General features: G+C 40.7%; 1 long non-coding RNA gene across 1 annotated transcript; it reads right to left on the bottom strand.

Moving 5' to 3' along the window:
- Nucleotides 1–860: 860 nt before the first annotated feature.
- LOC139184825 (uncharacterized) lies at nucleotides 861–11,344 on the bottom strand. The gene is made up of 2 exons (XR_011568338.1): nucleotides 11,241–11,344; nucleotides 861–1,024 (listed from the first exon to the last, which is right to left on the bottom strand). It is a non-coding gene; the product is annotated as an uncharacterized lncRNA (long non-coding RNA).
- Nucleotides 11,345–11,607: the final 263 nt, after the last annotated feature.

Genomic DNA, 11,607 nt, shown 5'->3' with positions numbered 1-11,607 from the left:
TACAGTCAGTCTGTACTGTGCACAACTACTTCTACAGAATTCAGTTTGTTAAAGAAAGCAAATTTACTTGGTAGGTCAGCTGGGGCATTTGCTTACGTGATGGCAGGATTTTTCACTTTTTTGTCATTTGACCTCACATGCACACAGCCAAGACCAAAATGAAGCTTAGAATGAACACCAGAAAAGACAGCTACTAATGGACCAGGCTGGGCAAAGAGCAAGCAAAGGGCATTCTGAATAAAGACCACCAACTGACTAAAAGGAAGAGGGTGGATTTCAGATGGTGATAAATCCTTTAAATGAACAGATATCATCAGACAAACAAGCATATATGAAAAGCCATTACAATAACACTCATCATAACATCCATGCTAGAAAACAATCATTCACAAATGGCAGATATTGTTCAAACTTGTAATATGAAGGATAATCATTTGTTACTTAAAATTTTAAAAAAAATCTCACTATAAAAAAACAGAAAGAAAGAAAAAAGAACCACTGAATGAGCCTGGGTCCTTATTGTCAACTATAATAGAAATTAAATTTAAACCTATCTATGGATTTCAAATTAATTATTTTCACCAGAGTCAAAATAGCAGAAATAACTGACTAGCTTTTATATAGAATAAAACGCACTCTGTTTAATTAATTTGCCATTGGTTTTTACCAGGTAGGTATTAGCCAGTGTTTGGTCTTTAATCATGATGTACATACATCAACTTACTCGGAAAGTTCAAAACATCAAGGTCAAGGTTTAAATTTTTTTCCTGGCAGTTGTTACAAAAAATAAAAATAAAAAAGAGTTGAAAATTTGTTTAAAAATACACACACACACACAATGCAGGTCAACGGGAGAAATCTTCATTTCCAGAGAATTATTTTATTTTGACTGAATATATTCTTTCATCAGTGCAATTTTCTCTTTAACCATCCTGGGGAACACCCTTCCCGCGATGAACAAACTGCAGTATCTCCCGATCTCGACAGCCGCGCCAAGGCCGACACTCAAAAACCATCGTGCCCTCTGAAAAAGGGTTCAGTGAAGATGTGAAAGTTAGATTTGTACATTCACGTGGTTTTAGATTTTTTTTTAATCCCTTTAAAGGTATGTTTCACCCATGTTATCAGATTAACATTATTTTATGTTTTTCTAATCATATCCCATGATGAATTTGAGCACCAATTCAAGATTTAAAAAAAAAAAAAAAAAAAAAACTTTTATTAAAGAAAAAACAGGAAAAAATAGAAAGAGAGAAGGAAGGTATTGCTTAAGAAAAACTCACAGAGGGTCCAGCCTCCCTAGCATTTCAAATTCTATCAAATGGTAACATGGAAATGTTTGCCAGAACAATCCACATCCTTCTCTGAAATCATAGGAGGCTGTCACTGATGACAAAAAGGTCCCTCTCTCCCCACCCCTCTCTCTCTCACACACGAAACAAATGAGAGATGTCACCATGAACAATCCCAACGGCTATGCATTTATTCATTTCTAAATGCTATATAATTTCATTTTAAGGACAATTAAATATGCATTTGCATTAATGAATATGTGCTCTTGTGTGATGCGTACAAGCCAGGAAAACTGCAGAGGTTTGCCACCAAATGTACTATCAAATCAGATCAAATTTATGCCTGCAAAGACAGTCTTGATTTTTCTAGATCTTCCTTAGAAATTCCTACTCCATCAAGGTGTAGATGTGGTGTTTTCTTGTGTATTTTCTAATTCTTGTCCAAAGCAAGCTAATTTGGGCACACTTCCTTCTTCTGTTTGCTCAGTTGTGATTCTAACTTCCCTATAAGCCTGTTAATAAATAATACATTGTCTTGTCAGCTTTAGCAAATATGTGTAGGTTAAAAGGTTTCCTCTTCTTTCCATTAGCCCATCTGGCCACCATCTCATCCAGCAACAACACACAGCACTGTGAAACGGCTCTGAGCAGGGTCCTCAACAGAGAGGCACTGCGGCCTTTCACTGTTGGGATGGCAGCATTGGCTGACTCGTGGCATCGGCCTCAGTGAAGTGAAAACCATTTCACTAGCTGTCTTTTCAACTGTGACAGGCCTTAGTCAAAAAACCAGTGAGTGTGACCTGCCAATCACAGGAGTGAGAGGCCCAAGGGCCATATGTCACCCGATTCTGCAGCCCCTTCTGACTCGCGGTCTAAGTAATTCCCAGTCAGCAGGCTCCTCTCACCCAAGAGCTGCAGAAACCAGAGTTTTTCCATCTACACTTGTAACATGTTTAGTCACGGACTTGGGTGACTTAAAATGTGAAAATTATTTCCCTTGCAGTATCTGTCATTGGTTGAGATATGTGGTTATTGGTCTGCTAGATCCACAATTCCCCAGAAAAGGGTGTAGATCCAAACCTGAGAGAGGAGCAGAATCTGTGTGGTATTGGTGGTAATTTGCCCATTGGTGGTGCTAGGGGTAAAGAATCTGCTTGCCAATGCAGGAGATGAAGAGATGTGGATTTCATCCCTGGGTTGGGAAGATCTCCTAGAGAAGGGCATGGTAACCCACTCCACTATTCTTGTCTGGAGAATTGCATGGACAGAGGAGCCTGGCGGGCTACAGTCCATGGCGTAGCACAGGGCTGGACATGATGAGCACACACATGCACACTCCAGGGACTGTGGCCTAGGAGCTGGACCACGTGCCTCCATGCCCGGAAATCAGCCTGTTAGGATGCTAGGCCCCCACTCAGAGTATCAAAGCCTCTCATCATTACTATTCCAGCTCCAAGCCTCAAATGAGAAAATGAAGTAAAAATACAAAAATGTAAAAAGCAATACACTCACATTATTACTGCTTTTACAACCAACAATAATAACCTCAGACTCCACTTTTGCAAGGCGGTACCTGCCTGGCATGCTTTTTGCAAACTGAAAGACAATGCCTGGGTTTAAAGAAAACTTGGGCCTTGATCACCAAAGGGATTTTGACAGCTGCTCCCCACACATATTATCCTGCTCCTCAGATTCACCCCTCAATCTGACACCCTAAAACTGTCCACCAAAATCACCTGGAAAGTTTATCAAAATACAGATCGCTAGGCCCCCACCTAAGGAGTTTCTGAATCAGCCGACCCAGGGTCAGACCTGAGAACTGCATTTCTAACAAATTCCTAAGTGATATTGGCCTTGCTGGTCTGGAGACCACTCTTCAAGAATCATGTCTATAAAGAAAAAGAATTCAATTTAGACTTTTAAAAAGAGGTATGGGACATATAAAAATAAGTGAGTTATATGAAGGAAATGTTGGTGATGGGAAGAAGGGAATCCCAAATGATTATATTAAAGAATTACCAGCCTGCTGTCATATATATATATATATATATATATATATATGACAATATGACAGATATATACAGATCCAGCAATTTTAATCTCATTCAGGGATGAGCTCACACAGAGGCTCTAAGTGATTCAGTTATTGGCCCAGTGTCATGGGGCTTGTTCAGCACTAACAGACTAGAACTGAAATTCAGTTCTGCTCCATTCTATGCTTTCCAGTGCAAAACATTGTCAGCAGTTAGGATCTTCACTATTTTCAACACAGAAAGACATTTCACATTTGATCTCTTTAAGGAAAAGTGGTGCTCAGGTAGCCCACTGTAGTCACTTATGTTCAAATGGGAAGACAGAAGAGGAAGCCTCAAGAGATAAAATATGATCCAGAGATGTGCACATAGGTTTTCACAGACAGCTAATTTATTAACCAGGTTAGGTGACTTAGTAGTCGGCCTGGCATTGATATTTAAACTCTTTCTTCGCTGTTTTGACTCCACCATCCAGGAGGTTCTGGAGGATCTTGATTCCCTATTTGATTTTTAGCAGCATCTGCCTTCACCACACGTTCCAGTTTGACTTGTCCTGGCAGAGATGAAGTCTGCATTTGCCCTGGAAGCCCGAGCCAGTTCCCAGGACAGCATGGAAACTACCATTCTCTTTTTAGGAACATCTCCACTTTAGGACTGCCTGGTAAACTGACCAGCTGCCACCTACTGCTGTTAAATCCCCTCTATTCTGGCCTAAGAGCACAGACCCTTTCCTCTCCCATTCATTGTGAAGATTTTGAAGAAGAGGGAAGAGGGGAGACCATTGTAACTGGGAGCTTGCGGATGGAGCCCTTCAGATGGAGGATGAAGGAAATAGAAGCACATGAATTTGTTTTGAATTTAAAAACAATTAGAGGACAGGGGGCTCTTCCTAATATTATTCATTTAGTTGAGATCTTATTGTCCCGTGCCTTAATAGGCCCTTGATAAGTGTATTTTGAATTGGCTGAATTTTAATGACATATTCAGTTTGGATATTACTTCATTTCCTCGTCTGAAAGGAGAGGGTAAGAATCCACAGACATAAATGGAGATGTGGTGAATTTATTCAGGAGTCTGAATGAATTCCTTTCTGGCAGCATACATAGATATGTATTGTGAAATATCATCTATATTAGTAGGGAGACAGTTCTAGAAAGATCTAGAAATAAGCATTTCTATGTATCTCCAATTAAGTCATTGCTACGGGTACCAGTAATGAAAACAATAATGCTGTCAGACTACTGTTTGGTTAGTAGATATTTGCTATAGAATTGTTTACCTTTGTCTCACTGGACAGTTCCAGCTATAGAAGTACTGAGTTTTAAGCTTTTTTAAAATTCACCCTTTGGTCTTAGGAAAGATAGGAAGGTAAGGACAGAAGCCATCATGTGCTGGTAAATGTTGAACAACCAGCTCTCTGGGGATGGAGGTCGGGGGGCCTGACTTGTCATGTTTGCCAGTTTCTGTGGTGTAAACAGTCTGCCATGGTCAGTTCAAAGCTGCCAGCAATTTAACAACTGACCTGCAAAATCCCTGACAAAAGTGGCTCTCAAGTGTGACACCACCACCACAGGGAGGAAACCACAGGTAGCAAAAGTGTCAGGATCTTCCGAAAAAATGTTGGGGTGAGAAGGGGAAAAACTGTTCTATGAGTCAGGTAACCTGAATTACAGTTATTTGCAAACAGCCAGATAGGTAAACAGATCTGTTACACACAGAGCCAACTGAAAATGACACAGTGGACTGGACACGGAAAAAGTCCCTGGCGATTAGTTCACAAAGACTGAAGAGATGTCTCAATTGTCCACGATCCTACCATAACATTGGCATGGATTGGTCGAAAGGTCAGGGTCTTCCAATCCCATGACTGCACAAATTCCACTCATACACCAGTTTATCTCACCAAGCACCGTATGATTCAGGCACCTATGCTACCAAGACCTAAAGGGACAGTGTGGTATGATAAAAAGCACTAACCTAGGCTGAAAAGTCGGAAAGACCCAAATATGGTCTCTGTTACTCATTGAATGACTTTGGGAAAATCATGTTAACTTTTCTAAATTCCATTTGGCCAAATCTATAAAGTAAATAATTCCCTAAAGTTCCTTACAGCTCTAAGATCCTAGGCTTCCAAATGGAATTTTTTTTGTTGAGTTTGAAACTATGCCCACTGCAAAGTAGTGGTGGACATTAAAAACCTGCTTGAACTACAACCCAAGTGTCATTAGGGCTTTAGCACTGGATCTGAGCACACGATTTTGACACAACTGTGAGAACCCAAGTCAGGGACAGTGCATGAAGAGCTCTCCATATCAGCTCCTTGCCTTTTAATAATTTCAGTAATAGAGAAATTAGATTTGTCTCTGAACATCACACCCACCTGCTGCAGCTCCTATTAGTGGCCTGAACCACAGACCATACAAATGCAATGCCTCTCCAGAGTCCACTTCACATATCTAGGGCTTCCTTGCTACTTAGGATCCACGTGGGTTCTTTATCAGTGCAGACAACAGTCTTCTGCGGCATGACATGCTGATTTTATAAGATTAGCTGGAACAGCATTTTGTTACTCCAATTAAAAATTAAAATTGTTAAATATTCTGTACATATTGCAAATAACACTGTTCCACTCAATAAGTGATCCTTTCTTAAAACTGCTGTGAAGTTTTCCAGAAACTTCTATCTAATGAATTTTGTGTATATGTGTGTGAGAGAGAGACATACTGACAGAGATTCAGTTGTTGGGGATTGGAAAGCAGGTAGAAATAGGGTGTGAAGAGCGAGGTATGTGAGCCTGTGAGTCTATGTGTATATAGATACAGTCACAGAAAAGTGACCAACAAATGATTTTCAAAGAGGATTTGGGTCAGAATTCTAGCTTGCTCTGAACATTCAAACCCAGAGCCTTGATCTAGAGTTTCTCAGGTACTATTAATTTGTGATTTAAAACTGTAATTATTGAAGATTGATGGAGTATCTGGACCTTCCTGATTCAACATCAAACAAATCTAAAATTGATACTACTGAAAAAAATGAATGTAGACACCACATAGTGCATAATGATCAAGATTATGCTCCAACTAGCTAAGTAAAACCACAGAATGAGACAGGATACAAGAACACATAGGCGCTTGCCCGGTGGCTCAGTGGTAAAGAATCTCCCTGCAATGCAGGAGCCACAGAAGACATGGGTTCGATCCCTGGGTCAGGAAGATTCCCTGGAGAGGGCATGGCAGTGCACTCTAATATTATTGCCTGGGAAATCCCATGGACAGAAGAGCCTGTTGGCCCATAGGGTCACAAAGAGTCAGGCACCACTGAAGCAGCTTAGCAGGCACAGCACGCACAAGAAAGCATGAGTGAGCGGAGTTGTAGGAAGGTGATATGGCCTCCATATAAAAAAACAGATTGCAAACTAAAATGCCGACTTCGGGGACTGTGTGCCATGTTTGACTTTCCTGGACCAACAACAGCAGGAAAAAAAAAAAAACTCTAGCTTTGAGTCTTTGCGATTATTAATTTTTTTAAGAAAAAGAACTGCATTTAAATCAGGCCCTGAGCAGGTTGGCTGGACGCGCGGAAGCCTAGCTCAGCCCACAGATGTCTGTCTTCGCTGCCACATGGCAGGATCCGGCCGTGGGGGTCTCCGGAGCCCAGCACAGGACCCAGAACTTCTGATTTTGGTGCTGGATCCAAAACTCCCCATCCCTTTCCAGTTCATTTCAAACGCCTATTGTTTGCCATATTTATCTGCCATCACTGCTGTTTGTTAGCAAATGGAGAGAGAACTGCCAGGACTAAATTTCTGCCTGCCCTCAGAATAGTGCAAAGGCGCTACAGGAATTGCACGACAGATGGTCTTTGAATGATATACGGAACCTCTGCCCTTGGGCCCGCTTTGGAGGAGCCGTTTTGGATTGTTGCTCAGAAGAGTGAGAGGCTGTTGTGTGATATGTGATTATTCCATAATAATTTTAATTATTTTGCCTGTTTTCAAACAATAGTCTCAGCCTTTTTTAATTTTTACACTCACTGAGTTGTGACACGAGCATTCTTTTCTCTATGTTAGCAGGGATTAAAATCAAGCCCTGTATCCCTTCCCGTTTTTCAAATAATCCATGTTTAAATAAATTACCTCGGTCTGGAAAACCAAGTTACGTGGCGTCCTCCTGGCATACACACAAGCAAGGAAAAAAAAAAATTCCTTATTGTGGTGTCTGGTTTGAGATTGTCGCGGTAACAAGTTTCAAGAAAAGCTTGCTCTTTGCCTCTTTGGAGCAAGGCTCGGGCTAAGGGAGCTTCATTGACATGCGTGTGGGGATCCCATCGGATCTGCTCAAAGGTGCAGTCCGAAGCAGTCAGACGGCATCCGATGTGCATGTAAATGAAGCTCCCCAAGTGGGGTGTAGGCTTCTGGAGATGTGGAAAATATGCCATCTCCATCTCTTCCAAATCCAATAGAAACTTCCGAATGTTTTTCTGAAGCAGCAGGAGCCAACGAGAAGCAGATGCTAAACTTTCAAGGCATCTGAATGTATTTCTCTTTACTGGATAGATTTGTTGGCTGTGCACTGGCAGATGGGGTTCGGGGTTAGAACCCAGGCTTTTGGTTTCTCAGCTCAGTGGACAGGCGGCTGTCACCCTGCACATCCCAATGGTTCTGGCACTGGCCTCCAGCATTTACCTAAAGGAGAACGTCACTCTGGTAAATGCCAAGGCTGCCAGGGGCTGTCTCGAAGGATAAAATCCACAGTGACCGTAAACCACAGTTGAATCTGGGAATGAGTTAATATTCATAAGGTGGCCTTTTTACCCAACATAAGAATGTGTGACTTTACCTGGAGGTCGTCGCTTACTTAGGAAATTTTCCCCTCCAGCTGAATTCCATGTCCCCTAATAGGTAGTCCCACCCCTCAGCTGAGAGTCAAATCAAGCTTTGGATTATTTCCAAGCTGATTGTTCTGGCACCTTGGTAATAAGAAAGAAATTCTGCATTGTCCCCTTGGTCTCCAGCTAAGTGATACTGTTACCTCCAAAACAGGAATCTCTGGTGAGTGGGGTTACTAGAAAAGAGAAAACCCAAAACTCTGACCCTGCTGTTTGATAGAGAAATCCCCCGTGGAGTCTTCAGTGCTTCCCAACAACTGTTGTTTTAATCCAATAACAGCAGCTCCTCTAACAGAGAGAAACTCAACTTCACTTAATACCCAAATGAAATTCAGATAACTCCCACTGTGTTGACAAAAAGGATTGGGGAAACGAAATATCCTCTGCTCTTTCCCAAGGAAGGCATGCCTTTGGTGAGACTCAGACAGCACACCCTCCCAGAGAACAGCCTTCTTGCTTTCTCCCCGGCAAGGCAGGTGTGCAGAGATGTGCAGTTGTACGGAGCACACATTCTCAGAAAACAAACAAACAAAAAAAGTAAGTTAATGTTTGCCACCTCGAGGAGCCACAACTAGTCTTTTAAGACACGGAGTCTAACAAGGACTTCTCCAGCTTCTAGGGTGTGACTCCTTTTGTAAGAATGCTGTTGCTGACAATTTTCATCACGGATGTGTGATTGAAAGAAGGGCTCTGACAATACCAGCAATCATAGACAATATCCATCTGTGTTCTCTGCCTGTTTAAAATTGCAAAACTCCACTTCAAATGTATTTTTATGTTATCTTCAGTCATTAAGGTCAGGCCCTAGGCAGTGCACTGTACATGGGTGCTCCTGTGTGAGCAGTTGTGTCTGACTCGTTGTGATCCCATGGACTGTAGCCCACCAGGTTCCTCTGTCCATGGAATTTTCCAGACAAGAATACTGCAGTGGGTTGTATTTTCCTACTCCAGGGGATCTTCCCGACCCAAGGATCAAACCAACATCTCTTGTGTCTCCTGCTTTGGTTGGCAGATTCTTTACCACCGTGCCACCTGTGAAGCATATACATTATCTCTAACACTTATAACAACCAGGAAGGTATTTATTGTCCTCTGGATATAATTCAGATGGAAAAAGTGTCTCATGTTGATCAAATGACTTAACAAAGGTAACTCAAAATAAGTAGCCAAGTCAAAATTTGAAATCACTATTTAATTCCAAGGACAATATTCTTTTCATTGATGTATGTATGTCACATATGTGCCATATCACACATGGTAAATAGCCTTGTGAGATGTAAATATCACCATATTTTGGATTCCTGAGGGAGGAAGTTATGTATACCCTTAGTACCTGACATGCTATGAATTCTAAACAAATACTTAGTCACTGGACTATTCCTTTATAGAAATACAATTCAAAACAAATGTTAGTCTTAATCATTTAGGCTTTATCTGCTATTTCTTTTTGGTCATTTCACATGATATTTACCCTGTGTGTGCTAAGTTACTTAAGGTATATGACACTATCACAAAGCTAGGAGTGTGTGTGTGTGTGTGTGTGTGTGTGTGTGTGTGTGTATTTGCATGAGTGCTGAGTCGCTTCAGTCATGTCTGACTCTTTCTGACCCTATGGACTTTAGCCCTCCAGGCTCCTCCGTCCATGGGATTCTCTAGGCAAGAATACTTGAGTGGGTTGCCATGCCCTCCCTCCAGGAGATCATCTCGACCCAGGGGTCTAGCCCACGTCTCTTACGTCTCTTGCACTGGCAGGCAGGTTCTTTACCACTAGGATGTTTACCCAGGATGGACCTAATTTCTGGAAAGTTTCCCTGGTTGAGCCAAAAGGATTCAACCAATCCAGGTTGACATGGAACAATTCCATGCAAGAGCAACTATCAGTACCTATTCCTGAAATAAAATCAACAAAAATCTAACAAACATCCACAAACAACTCAGTTCTTCTGACAAAGAAATATGGTAAATAAATAAATAAAAACATTGTTCTTAAATATGGAGAGTTCTAATAATTTGATTGACCAAAAAAAAAAAAAAAGAGAGAGACGCTTTATTTGTTGACTCTGCAGGAGAATAAGGGGCAAATGATTCTACCTTCAAATCCCCAACTGCATCTTCTGCATCTTGTTCTTTGTAAGTAAATTTCCGTGTTTTTGTATCTAGCTCACCTGATTTATAAAATGCTATTTTAATATAAATACACATAATAAATATGATTATTTGCTTCAACCAACCACTTGAAGATTCCATTCAAGATCAAAAAATAAATAGGCTATTTATCAATAGCAATCACTGAAAGATTCCATTCAAGATCAAAAAATAAATAGGCTATTTATCAATAGTAAGATGACTATAACTGAAATATACATATATAATTTAAAAGAACAGCTATTCAAATATTAGCCATTTTGCCACGTTTCCTGAGAGCTTTTTTTTTAACATTAGCAGTCAAAAGAGTGACAGTCTGTCGGGACCCCAAGACCTCTATGGATGGCAAACTTAACAGTTAAAAGATTGCACAGAGTGCTTTTATTCTGACCCACATGAGAATTAGGCTCAAGCATAAAGGAAAAATAAATGGGAATTAGAGGGCAACTCACAGAGGCATTTCAGTTGGGGAAAAAATACCACCATTAAGTCCCAAATGCAATTTATGAATACAGCATTTGAATTTTTTAATTGTTTTTACCAAAAAAAAAAAAATGAGGTTAATGGAATTACATTGGAACCAGCCATTCGATCATGTACAATTTAGCTGACTAACGTCTCTGTACATCCAGTCCTGAGCTCCTGATCATATCTGTAATCTTGCCAAACTTTGAGTCCAATAAGAGAAATCTTTTTCCTTTCTGTTTTTTCTCCCCCTGGGTAGGAATGGAAGACGCTGGTGATTTCAAGTACTCCATGTTTCACGGTCAAACAGGATCAATTTGATACAGCTGCCAGGGACATATGAAGCAGAAAGGGGGCCCTGGAGGTCATCTGTGCTGGTAGTTTTCAAATCAACTAGAGCCACTTTGAAACTACTCACCACATTTGTCCACTCTTCTCTCTCCAATGGCTTAATATGCATTCCACAGGGAACCAGAGAAAAGGAAGTCTTCTTGGATAAGATGCCAGACAAGTGAGGCTACATATCTCTGAAACAGATAATAAAAGATTATTATTACTATTTCCAATAATAAAATTATTATTTTATATCAGAAACCCATGAACACATACTTCTGTAGGACAATTTTTAATGTTTGCAATAGACAATCAAAGTAGACCTCCCAAAGGCTTTTGCCTGAGACCAAATACCCATGCCCAATCTGTTTTCAAAGTTCTACACATACAGCATTCCTAAAAGTGAAAAGAAATTAGATCCATAGGATGAAAAGAGTCATTCATTTTTTCAT

The sequence above is a fragment of the Bos indicus genome, chromosome 9 (genome assembly GCF_029378745.1).
Source record: "Bos indicus isolate NIAB-ARS_2022 breed Sahiwal x Tharparkar chromosome 9, NIAB-ARS_B.indTharparkar_mat_pri_1.0, whole genome shotgun sequence".
Taxonomy (NCBI): Eukaryota; Metazoa; Chordata; class Mammalia; order Artiodactyla; family Bovidae; genus Bos; species Bos indicus.
Note: the sequence above shows the minus strand (reverse complement) of the source record. Positions and strands in the feature narration are given on the sequence as shown.